This window comes from Polypterus senegalus, chromosome 2 (assembly GCF_016835505.1).
Source record: "Polypterus senegalus isolate Bchr_013 chromosome 2, ASM1683550v1, whole genome shotgun sequence".
In the NCBI taxonomy this organism is placed as follows: Eukaryota; Metazoa; Chordata; class Cladistia; order Polypteriformes; family Polypteridae; genus Polypterus; species Polypterus senegalus.
In genome coordinates, this window is record NC_053155.1 from 137865764 (window position 1) to 137879291 (window position 13528).

Consider the following 13528-nt stretch of genomic DNA (forward strand, 5'->3'; position numbering starts at 1 on the left):
TTTAAGTAGTAAGCCACAAGCCAAAGATTATATTTTTATATTATGTACATTAAAGAACCATCAACCACAAATCAAATCAAATTAATAATACGTATATTGAACAATTATTATGAAAGTTGAATAAATCGGACTGTGCAGCTGCATGAATTAAAAAAAAATTTGCGTATGTGTGAAGTACCACTTCCTGTTAGCGGAAATAGCCCAAAAGTTAATAGAAATCTACATTTTGTACCTAATACTTTGTAAAGGACCGAGAGAGACAGTAGCAAGGGTTGGGGTTTTTCCGGCCCCGTATATTGTACAGATTAAACAAAAACAGGTCAAAATCATAAACTAAACAGTTCATAATACGCGACGCCGACTCCTGGCGTCGCGGCCATTTTATTGGGGAGGAGCCGGAAGTGGAGGAATGTCGGGAAGGACCGCAAGGGAGGATGGGAAGGATGACGTCAGGGCAAGATGGCGGAGGAAGGGCGGAAGTATCGCACTGCGGTCATCCATGCCTATGGTGCAGGACGGTCTTTTTTCCTATGAGGAAGCAGAGGGAGAAAGTTAATACCCCACCATTCCCTGGCGAGTGGTTTCCCAGGTGCTGTCGAATCAATCCGCGGCCTCCTACTCGCGCGTGCGTGACACGATCCCCCCCTTAGCCCAGGACCGTCAGGTCGGGCGGACCTAACCGAGAGGTCGTGAATACGAGAGAGGGCATCGGCATTGGCCTGAAGGGCCCCCGCCGATAAGTGACAGTGAACTTATACGGCTGTAAGTCCAGGAACCACCTGGTGACCCGCGGATTCGACTCTTTGTGCAGGGACATCCACTGAAGTGCAGCGTGATCAGTCACCAGAGCGAACTCGCGACCCAGCAGGTAGTACCGGAGGTGGGTCACTGCCCACTTAATGGCCAAGGCCTCCCTCTCCACTGCCGCGTACCCGGTCTCCCGGTCCATCAGTTTCCGGCTAAGGTACATCACAGGGTGCTCGACACCATCGACGCTTTGGCTCAGCACGGCACCCAGGCCTGTGTCCGAAGCGTCGGTCTGGAGAATAAGCGGGAGCCCAAAATCGGGCGTCCGTAACACAGGTGCCGACGTTAGGGCCTTCTTTAGGTCACTGAACGCGTGTTCTGCTTTGTCGGTCCACACCACGTATAGGGGCGCCCTTTTTTGTCAGGTCAGTCAAGGGTGCTGCTCTTTCGAGAAACGGGAACAAACCGGCGGTAGTAACCCGCAAGCCCCAAGAAAGCCTGCACCTGTTTCTTGGTACTCGGACGGGCCATTCTAAGATGTCTTTAACTTTGGAGCTCTGTGGCCGCACCTGTCCTTGTCCCACGAGGTAGCCTAAATATTTGGCCTCCTTTAATCCAAAAAAACACTTCCGGGGGTTTATGCGGAGGCCGGCTTTAGCCAGTGTTCGGAGGACAGCTGCGACCTGCAGTAGATGCTCCTCCCAGGTGCGGAATAGATGACAACGCCATCCAGGTAGGCGGCACTATAGGACTGGTGGGCTTCAGCACTCTATCTACCAGGCGTTGGAAGGTCGCCGGGCCCGTGCAGCCCAAATGGGAGGACCTTGTACTGCCAGTGCCCGCTAGGGGTGCTAAAGGCCGTTTTCTCCTTTGCGGATGCCGTTAAAGGAATTTGCCAATACCCTTTTGTCATGTCAAGGGTAGTCAGATATCGAGCCGACCCAGCCGCTCAAGGAGGTCGCAATGCGGGGCATGGGGTAGGCATCGAACTTGGAGATCTGATTCAGACGTCTAAAGTCATTACAGAACCTCCAGGAGCCGCCTGGCTTGGAGACGAGGACAATAGGGCTGGACCAGGGACTATGGCTCTCTTCAATTATGTCCATGTCCAACATACGTTTCACCTCCAGTTCGACCTCTGCGCGTTTTGCCTCCGGGAGTCGGTAGGGCCTCTCCCGGACGATTACCCGGGCTCCGTGACTATATCGTGCTCAATCAGCGGTCCGGCCGGGTGACTCGCTCACTACCTCGGGATGGCTCGGAGTGTTTGGGCTAACTCCTGCCGCTGCTTGGGGTCAGCTCTTCACGAGGTTAAGGGCAGTTGTGCTTGCGAAAAGGGAGAGTGACCTACGGGAGCTGGGAAGCTCCTCTCTATCTTTCCAGGGCTTTAACAGGTTGACATGATAGATCCTCTCACTCGGTCGACGGTTGGGCTGTTTTACCAAATAGTCGACGAGTCCTTTTCTCTCCTTAACCTCGTAAGGCCCTTGCCAGTGAGCGAGCAGCTTCGAGTGGGAGGTCGGGACGAGCACCATAACTCGGTCCCCCGGGCGGAACTCCCTGAGGACGGAGTTGCGGTTGTAACACCGGGCCTGCGCTGCTTGCGCACGAGTCACGTGCTCTTTTAGGAGGGGCCTGATCTTTGTGAGTCGGTCGCGCAGTTGCGCCACGTACTCCAAAATATTAGAGGAGGGAAGAGCCTCGGCCTCCCAGCCTTCTTTTAGGATGTCGAGGATTCCCCGGGTTGTCGCCCGTATAGTAATTCAAAAGGGGAGAAGCCGTAGAGGCCTGGGGTACCTCCCGGTAGGCAAAAGCACGAGCGGGAGGAGCTGGTCCCAGTTCCTGCCGTCGCGCTGACTACCTTGCGGAGCATCTGCTTAAGCGTCTGATTAAATCGCTCGACCAACCCGCCAGTTTGCGGGTGATAGACTGGCGCTTTCAGGTGCTTTATCTGCAGTAATTTGGCCACCTCCTTGAACGTATCCGAAGTGAAGGGCGTACCCTGGTCCGTGAGGACCTCCTTGGGTATGCCCACGCGTGAAAACAAGTTAACCAGTTCCCGTGCGATGCTTTTAGTATTAGCGGAGCGCAGGGGAACCGCCTCTGGGTACCGGGTGGCATAGTCCACCATGACTAGGATATACTTGTGGCCACGGGTTGAGGGCTCCAGGGTCCCACCAAATCGACCCCTATCCTTTCAAAGGGGATGTCCACGAGGGGAATAGGGACTAGAGGAGCACGGTCCCTCCTAGGAATCTGGCGGGTCTGGCACTCCGGACAGGATTGACAGAACCGCCGGACCTCCTCATTGATCCCAGGCCAGTAAAAGCGGAGCTTAATCCTCTCCAGTGTTTTTCGGCCCCGAGGTGGGCCTAGGAGGTGAGCATGTGCCAACTCGCATATCTCCCGCCGGAAGGTACGCGGAATTAGCAACAACTTCCGCACCTCGCCCTCATGGGTAGCCACTCGGTACAACAGATCATTTCAAGGACAAAGAAGGGTTCCGCGGTGTGGATCCGTCCGCTGTCGAGCTGTTAGGCAGAACAATCGCGTTCGGGCAAAGCGCGGGAGTCATCATTCCACTGCTCCCTCTTAAAGGAGGCGGCGTGGACCGAAATTGATGGTCCAGGCCGCCGAGAGGGTCTTGGGGCCTGGGCCCGGGGAGAGTTCCCTGGCTAGTCCCTTCTCCGGCGGAATCTTCCGGGTCAAGGTCCGTAGCCACGGAAAGGTCCCCCGAGACACCAGCGCCCATAGGGCCTGCCCTTGTGCACGGCGTGGAGGCCGCGGGAGGGTTGCCTTTTCCCCTCATGACAAGATCCAACGAGGCCCCGGGAGCGGCTTGCGCTTGCTGCAGGGCCTGGAGCTGGGCGTTCATTCCCTGCAGCACGGTGTTCAGGTCCTGTCCCTCCAGTTGTAAAGGACCGAGAGAGACAGTAGCAAGGGTTGGGGTTTTTCCGGCCCCGTATATTGTACAGATTAAACAAAAACAGGTCAAAATCATAAACTAAACAGTTCATATACGCGCGCGCCGACTCCTGGCGTCGCGCCATTATTGGGGAGGAGCGGAAGTGGAGGAATGTCGGGAAGGACCGCAAGGGAGGATGGGAAGGATGACGTCAGGGCAAGATGGCGGAGGAAGGGCGGAAGTATCGCACTGCGGTCATCCATGCCTATGGTGCAGGACGGTCTTTTTTCCTATGAGGAAGCAGAGGGAGAAAGTTAATACCCCACCATTCCCTGGGGCGAGTGGTTTCCCAGGTGCTGTCGAATCAATCCGCGGCCTCCTACTCGCGCGTGCGTGACAACTTGTATGCAAAATTTGGTTGACCTGACTGAAAGCATACTCAAGTTATCATGTTTACATACACACACACACAGATAAATGGTATTTTCTGACTCAGGAAGGTCTAAAATGTCAAGATTCATTGAAATCTCAAAATGGGATTTTTGGAGGATTCCAATACTTTCCCATATATGAGAAAGTAAAAAATGAAAAAAAAAAAAAAAGCAAGTTCAAATTGTCATCCAGAAATCCAGAAGTCATAAGCAAAATTAAAAAAAAAATAAAGTAAAATCCAAAGAAAACAATGCTCACAAGATAAAATGCACTCCACAGCAATAATTTAACCTTTCCTAGGAGCATTGTACAGTAAAATCATTCTTTTTTTAATACTTTAGCATTATGAGCTCTTAAGTTCACACTGTCCTTTAACTGCCTTAAGCTTGTATTTTTTAATGGTGCAATTATTATCCTTGAATAAGTGCAAAAAGCCTATCATATAACCAAACCTCTTACTGTCTTGATATTCTATATTTAGGATGTGTCCATGTGATTTCCATATACTTATCAGGTATACAGTATGTCAATAAAGCTTTTGTGTAACTATGATACCTTTAAAAAACCTTTGACTAACAAAAAACATCAGCATAGCTGAGTTTGCTGCATAGACTAGGTAAGGTCTAGGTGCCATGCTACCTTTGTATATCTTGGCTAAATAAAATATGTTGATACATTGGTGGAGTGTGAAGAGCTGAACCAGAGGATTTCCCTAACACCATCTCTTCAACCTCAATATATAGACTGAGGGCGGTGATTGATATTGTGACCCCACCTCTTGCTGGTTTCACCCACAAAACTTAAGTAACATAAGAAAACACTGGAAATCCACAATGTATGGATATAAAATTATAAATACACATAATATTAGCAAAAACTACATAATAACAAATACAATAAAATATATATATAAAGCAGAAGATAAACATAAGCCAGGGAAAAAACGGTGGCTGTAACGTAACTCTGATTGCATAGGCTATTTTCCATGTCTGCTAGGTAAATGAAATTTCCCACTTTTTCCTTCTTCCAAATACATAACAATGTAGGCACCTATCATTCTCTTTCTCTCTTTCTTCCGCCTTACCAAAGAACCTTGCCCAGCTTATCTCCCTACTTAGGGTCTAATCGCTTGAGCAGAGGGTAACCTGTGAAGCCCGCCTTAGATCTTCTTCCAAGTCTACTGCCAAAATGCAAATCAATGTCTTTAGGTGTTAGCTGTTAATAAAACCAGGAACAAGAAATAAAACATCTGATAATCATGTTTTTCAAGATGACAGCATTCATCTGTGTAAGCAGATGGTCAAATAAGAAGAGATCAAAATCCAAAGTGACAGGCTGCTGCTATTAATTAAAATAAAAATTTGTCTTGAGTTGCAAAAACATAAATGCTATCTAGCACAGAAACAGAAAATATTTAAGGTATGGCAGACCATTTTATTTCTTTGAGTGGGAACATCATAATAAATCTCTTCCAGTTGATTACAACAGATTGACTTTTTAAGATGTCTGGTAAAGGGATTTTGGTATTGTGTAGCCATTTCAAACAACATAAAGGTAACTTGGCTTGCACATTGTTTCTCAGTTTAGTAATTTATGTTGTGGATGGCTAGCAATTAATTTGAAAACAAGAAGGGGAAGATGATGAGAAGAAACAGAGAGTAGGTGACATACTGAAATTCTGTTGTTCATTACTGCATTGTAAATCAATCTTGTCAATATTGTTTGTTAATTAAGTATACCATAGGATGTGTTATTGACAGACTTGATAATAGCAATATGATTTGTATGGGTAAGACAATAAAAAAATCTGTGTTAATGAGTGCCTGAGCACCGAAAACAAAGAGTTATGGTGAAATGAACTTTCAGAATTATGAGATGATAAAAGTGGTATTCCTCTGGGATCATTGCTGGCACCACTGTTCTTTCTAGTATGCCTATGGAAAAAACAGTATCTGGATATAAACAACAAGCTAGTTAAGTCTGCATAGTCTACAGCAGGGGTCTCCAACCTTTTTTCCATTTATTCTCAAAGCTTATTTCAACCCAAACAAACTGAATAAGCTTGTTTTGTCTTGTTTTGTCTGAACAGTTACAAAATGTTGGTGTCCACAACTCACATTTTCCATTAAAACATCACCAAAAATATTTAGTCCATCCATCCATTATCCCACCTGCTATATCCTAACAACAGGGTCAAGGGGGTCTGCTGGAGCCAATCCCAGCCAACACAGGGCGCAAGGCAGGAAACAAACCCCGGGCAGGGTGCCAGCACCTGCAAATGCATTTATTTTATCTGTATGCATTTTCTAGTGTATTTCACACTATTGAATTAAAACATGAATACTGTCAAAACAAAACAATGCAATTCCAAATACACAAGATATGACTTATTCATTGTCATTTTCCATGTCACCGTTTCACTTTATTCACAGGTCCAGTTGCATGTGTGATGTGTTGCTTAGTTAGTCAGATGACTGGCACTGCATGGAGTCAACAAGAGAGGCAGGTGTATGGTGGAGTGGAGCCACTTCAGTTCCCTCTTATGGAATCATTTCAGAGTTCGTCTCTCAGTCTTGTTCTGAACTTTGATTTCATGACATTCACGTCAGACTCACAAAGATATGGCAACCCAAACAAAGAAGACATTTTCAGAGCTACTTGGTGAAGATTCTTATAGTTACCTGTCTCTACTAAGCTCCAGAAATGCTGAGAATGCTGTTGAGACTTTAACTGCACATTATTTTGAAGGTTTACTAATATATAATATATAAAATCCAATGTCTCTCTGTCTGTCCGTCTGTCTTTCACAAGTGAACTGCTTAATGAATTTAGATTGGGTTTTTTTCTATAATGTGCTTGAACATTCTGGTTGATTTTGTGACTTCTCTCATTTCGCTATGTATCAGAGTTCGATTGTGGTACCGATTTTTTGCGCGAATCTGATATCCACGCAACGGGCCAAAAGTGGTGGTATGGTTATCTCCTCACTCAGTGTGCCTTAACTCCGCTTAGCAAGCAGATGACAGGACAATTAAATTCAACTTTGTCTGATATTTTAAATAAAGTGTTACTTAGGTCTTGATGAGTTTGAGTTTGGATATTCTCTTACGTGTATGCCACGTTGAAAAGATAGACTGCAATTCAGATTATGGATCGTGATTTTTTTGGAAAGATCGCCCACCCCTAATTTGACTAATCAGGTACGACCCCTTTCAAATTTATGTAGGATTCATTAACCCTTTGGCGAGCTACTTGGAAAGGGGTTGCGAGCTACTGGTACTTGGAGTGATTATTGAGCTAAAGTTTCTAATAAATCTTCTATAATAATTACCAAAGCCTACAAATTGTTGTACTTACTTCACAGATTTCAGAACCTTCCAATCCTGAATGGCTTTATGTTATGATTAGCTTCTTTATTTTTTCCCCTTGGGCTTTAAACAAAAAGTATACATCTAAAGAGAGGTTTAGAAGGCCAGGGGAATTTGTTTCTAACATTGTTTTTAATTTGGAGTTAATTAATATGATAATGAAGATTAATCACGTGCTCCTCTGATGCCATTTGTTTTTTTTTGTGGGAGATGCCATTCTGGAGAATTAGTTTTGATGGTTGCTAAGTTGTTACTATGTAGGGACGACTGGAAGTTTTGAAGTCTTAATGAATCTCTGCTTTAGGATTAGCTTTTTGGTTTTGGCTAATACAGTGATCCCTCGCTATATCACACTTCGACTTTCGCGGCTTCACTCTATCGCAATTTTTTTCTCATACACGCTTACGTCACTACGCATGCGCTTTCTGAGAATTTTTATCTAAGCCCTACGATGGCTCCTAAACGTGCTGCTTTTTCTAAGCCTTCTGACAATAAAACTAAGCGCCTGAGGAAGATGCTTACTATCCAGGAGAAGGTGAAACTCTTGGATATGATTAAAGATGGCAACACCCTACAAAAGCCTCCTCACGCTATGAAAAGACAGCGCCAGCAACTGTTCAAGATGTTCTTCAGCCGCGCACCCAGACACCCACTGCCTGCTCCTAGTACTTCTTTACTGAAGACAACAACGCACCTGCTGAAGATACTGCACCACCTCTGAAGACTCTCCTACTGAGGTCGTGCCTTTATAGGTTAGTGGTTATGTGCAATTAAATGTACAGTACAATAATCTACTATATAAAAGCATTCGGGATTGTCCTTCCGTCCTGTGAGTGCAAAGTGTAGCGGTATTCCGCTTATTACAGACTTACTACTTGCGGCTTGAGGTACGAAGCAACGCGATGTGAGCAGAGTTCTGGTGCTCTCATCATTCCCTTGCTTTTGTGCGCGATGCGCTGGAAAAATAGACAAAATTATGTTTCTGGAAATAATTCATGTTGATGGAGTACAAATGCCTTACCGCGTAGTAAATATCAGGGGAGACGGTGCTTGCTTATTCTCATCTATAGCTTATTTAGTGCATGAAACTCTGTCTTTAGTGGTACAGATTCGGGCTGACATTGTACGACTTTGGACAGGCACTTGAGGGGATAAAAAAAACTTAGGTTTTCGGTAGATGTTATGAATGGGCACTTTGATGTTCTTATTCCCTACACTTACATGCCTGATGTACACATGGAGCGCACAAAAATTGAGGATAAAAGTCGGTCACCTTAAAAGGCGAGTAATATGATATTTGTAACGTCTAATATGTCTTATTTTCTCTTATTTTGTCTAATATATTGGGTCATACGAGTGTAATGGTGACTAAAGGGTGTTATTTCATGTCTAGAGGGCTCTAACAATGTTAAAAAACATATTTAGAAGGTCGTAAACAGGTTTTCTATACTCTAACTGCGAAAATAATCGATTTATATATAAAGAATCCTACTTCGCGAAAATTCATTTATCACGGTAGAGTCTGGAACGGATTAACCATGATAAACGAGGGTTCACTCTATTGACTTCCTGGCTGTGATGTTTGGTTAGTTTTGACTATATTTTATCTTCTGAGTCTGAATTCACTACATCATTTGAAACTGCAGGTTAGGTGCCCCGGCGATACTAAATTGCCCCTAGTGTGTGCTTGGTGTGTAGGTGTGTGTGTGTGTGTGTGTGTGTGTATGTGTGTGTGCCCTGCAGTGGGCTGGTGCCCTGCCCGGAGTTTGTTTCCTGCCTTGTGCCCTGTGTTGGCTGGGATTGGCTCCAGCAGACCCCGGTGACCCTGTTGTTAGGATATAGCGGGTTGGATAATGCATGGATGAATGAATTTGAAACTGCTGGCAGTATAGCTTCATTTTTGTTTAAATCATAATTAGACATTGACCTCTGAGAAACAACACTGACAATCAGTAAAAAAATATACTTTTCCAGCTTTGCATATAATTAGTTATTCATTAATCTCTTCATAACCTCACAAACATTAGATACATGAGTAGATAAATTGGTAAAAAAAAAATAATATTTCATCGGCATAAGCTAAGGTATATTCTCCAAGCACATCATGAAAAATATTCTCAAAGGACTGAAATGCTCCAGGAACATTAATAAATGCATGACTATATATTTGTAGTGGCCATTACTAAAGGCTGACTTCCACTTATCCTTTCCTTTAATTCTAATGAGATTATAAGCACTATGCATATCCAGCTTAGTAAAACTGGTTGAACCTGAGACTTGCGTAATTAAAGGTGTAAACAAAATTTTATATTGTTCCCTATAATCTAAACAAGGTAGAAGAGAACTATATGTTTTCTCCACAAAAAAGAAGTCACCCCCATAGGCTTTCTGGATGGTGTAATGAAACTATTAGCTACAAAGGAAACCAATCAAAAACACCAAAACAAAAAGCAAAACAAAAAAGCAAAGCAAGAATCAAAAACTAGAAACAAAGTCGAAGTACTAAGAACTTGTAGTCTAAATGGTACCGCCATTTTTATACTAGCAGCACAATGATGTCACATGTGACACAACTTTGGCTGTCCCCTCCAGCAACAACTATTGCGATCATTAAAGCTAAAGGAACAAAATGGCAGCAAATGTGAAAATTTAAAAGAGCATCAGAAGAAAATAGCCCTAAAGAAATTAATATAAATATATATAGTTATCGATTATGCTGGTAGGTATTGTATGCCTACAGTTTGTTTAATTTTTTCCATACAGACGGCGAAATTTTGTTAATAAAGAGCTTTATGTTTACTTGTGATATTTACCCCTAGGTATTTAAACTGATCTGCAATAATGAAAGGGAAGGTATCCAATCTAATATTGTATGCTTGAGAATTTGTAAGTGCTGTTAAGACTGCAGGCACAGTATTTTGTGGGTCTGATATATACAAAACCATATCATCTGCATATACAGAAATGTTCTGTTCAAGTCCTTCTCTGATAAACCCCTTTATCTGATAATGGCGATTGCAAATAGCAGTGTTGACAAGGGCCGACCTTGTCTAGTAACACGTTCTAGTTTAAAGTTGTCTGAACATATGTTGTTAATACAAACTGAAGCTTCTGGTTTGGTATACAGTAGTTTGATCCATGCACAAATGTTCGAGACAAACACAAATTTCTCCAAACGATAATAATATCTCCAGGTTGTTTGACTTTGCAGGAGAATATATTACATTAAACAGGCGTCAGAGATTGGAAGCTAAGTGTCGGCCTTTAATAAATCCAGTTTGATCTTGTGATATTACCGAAGGCAGCACTTTCTCCATCCTTCTAGCTAGGACTTTGGAGAGTATCTTAACATCATTATTCAGAAGTGAAATTGGTCTGTATGATGCACATTGTAATAAGTCCTTATTTTGTTTAGGAAAGACGGTGATTAATGCTTACCGAAAACTTTGAAGTAGAATTTGATTGTCTCTAGATTCTGTAAATTTTGCTAATAAGAGGGGAGCTAGCTGAGTGGAGAATTTCGTATAAAATTCGACAGGGTAGCCATCAGGGCCTGCTGCTTTCCCTCTCTGAAGTGACTTTATAGCATCTAGTAATTCTGATAGCACCAGAGGTTTATCCAGTTCCTCTGCAATAAAAGTATCTATTTGTGGCATCTGTAATGTATCCAGAAATGCTTTAGATTGTGTGTTGTCTTCTTTGAACTCAGGAGAATATAAGGAGTTATAGTAGTCTCTAAATGTGTGCGTTATATTTTTATGGTCAATAATTTTATCTCCGTTCGTGTTGGTGATTGCTGAAATTGCATTGTGAACTTCTGGCTTGTGGATTTGTTGAGCTAAGAGCTTATTAGCTTTCTCTCCGTCTTCATAGTAATGATGTCTTGATTTAAAAATTAATTGTTCAGTTTCTTTGGTTGTTAAGAGGTTGAGCTCTGAATGCAGAGCCTGTCTTTTCCTATGAAGAGCTCACTTGGGCACCTGGCATGTTCTTCATCTATTCTAGTAATCTCGTTGGTTAGCTCTGATGCCTTCTTGCTTTCTAATTTATTTCTGTGGGAAAGATATGAAATAATCTGTCCTCATAAGAAAGCCTTTAGAGTTTCCCAGAGTATTTCTGCAGAGAACTCTGAGGATGTATTTGTCTCTAGGAAGAAACTGATTTGTTTTGATACAAATTCTGTACAGTTCTCATCTGCTATAGAAATGGGTTAAAATGCCATCTGTGAGATGAGTATGTGGGGCATTGTCGATTTAAAAAACAATTAAAGTTCCCAGCCATTATAATTTTATGAGTGGTCACAAATTAAAATAGATGCAAATACATTTTGAATGAATTCCCTATCATCGACATTTATCAAAATCACTTTACAGTTAAATAAATTGCCCATGACAATCACATATCTCCCTTCAGGATCAGATACTACATCTGATGCTACAAATGAGGCTGTTCTATGCATAAGAATTCCCACACCTCTAGTTTTCTTTGTAAAGCTGGAATGGAACATTTGGCCAGTCCAGTCTTTTTGCAGCCGGAACTGATCCTTGCTTAATAAGTGGGTCTCCTGTAAAAATACTATTTTAGCGTTTAGACCTGTTAGGTGAGCGGTCTAAACAGGTCAACAGTTTGTTGATCAGTTTGTCAAGTGGTATTGTACTAGAGTTGATTGAGTGCCTATTTCTGGTATCTATACTACTATTGTGCAGGGGCTTGGGATATTTTTGTTCTCCAAGCCAAAAAAAAAAACAACACATTGGGTCACATCAAACATCAAAACGATGACTGTGTTTTTGCAAAATGAATGACTTGTTAATAAAGAGCTTCCCCATGAAAATACTGTTACTCAGCAACATTATACTAAACTCATAGGGAATCTATGGGATAATATCAGGAAAAAATGTCCAGAGCTGTGGTGCATCCAAAACTGAATTTTGCACTATGACAGTGCTTGAAGCACAGTTGTCCCCTCTCCCTTCTTCTCTATATTTCTCACCTGGCACTGGCTGAGGGTGTTCCTCTATAAAGGTTATTTAGTCCCATTTTATATATATAATAAAAACCACATAATGTCTATTTGTGCTTATGTCATCTTTCTGCAATGATCTTCCACATGTTTTGGAAATATTAAAGTCCTTCAATGCCATTTTCGACTATAAAACTAAAGGGCTGTTTTCTGCCGATTTTTGAACATTCTACTACTTTTCCAGCTATTAGCTGTTTTCCTGACTGATTCAAATATTATGAACAGTTCTGATATTCCACACTCTTCTCCTTTTTATTGATTAGAGTTTCAGTCTTTGCTCTTCAGATTGATTTGGAATGACAAGAACTAACAACAGCAATGTTTGTATAGCACATTTTCATAAACAGAATGTGGCTCAAAGTGCTTTGCAAGATGTCAAAGAAATAGCTACAAGAAAAAAAGTTAAATTAGACAAGAATAATAATGAACAAATAATAAAATAATAAAATAGATATATAAACACTAGTTCATGACAAGTGTGTACCAGTGTCTCACTTTCAGATTTGAAATTATATCATTGGGCCTGTATGATGTGTCTGGAACTGGGTAAGCCCTACATCACTTTATGATGTTTAAAAGTACTACAGATTCTATGAAAAATCCTAAAAATTAGCTTAAAATAGTTTAAATATGTGTATAGGCTTTATTTCTCTATTTGCACAATGAACTTGATGGGCTTTTCTTCAGTAGGTATTTTTGATCCATAGTGATTAATGTTTTTTTATTGAAGAAACACTGCACAGTCTTTGTGCATGCCCTAATATACATGTAGATGTTTATGCAGGGGCGGCACGGTGGCGCAGTGGTAGCGCTGCTGCCTCGCAGTTAGGAGACCCGGGTTCGCTCCTCCCTGCGTGGAGTTTGCATGTTCTCCCCGTGTCTGCGTGGGTTTCCTCCGGGCACTCCGGTTTCCTCCCACAATCCAAAGACATGCAGGTTAGGTGGATTGGCGATTCTAAATTGGCCCTAGTGTGTGCTTGGTGTGTTTGTGTGTGTCCTGCGGTGGGTTGGCACCCTGCCCAGGATTGGTTCCTGCCTTGTGCCCTGTGTTGG

At 42.6% G+C, this 13528-nt stretch overlaps 1 protein-coding gene across 2 annotated transcripts in view; it reads right to left on the reverse strand.

The window, feature by feature from the left end:
- gabrb3 (gamma-aminobutyric acid type A receptor subunit beta3) overlaps window positions 1-13528 on the reverse strand; it is a 485579-nt gene that overhangs the window by 356772 nt on the left and 115279 nt on the right. The window lies entirely within an intron of this gene.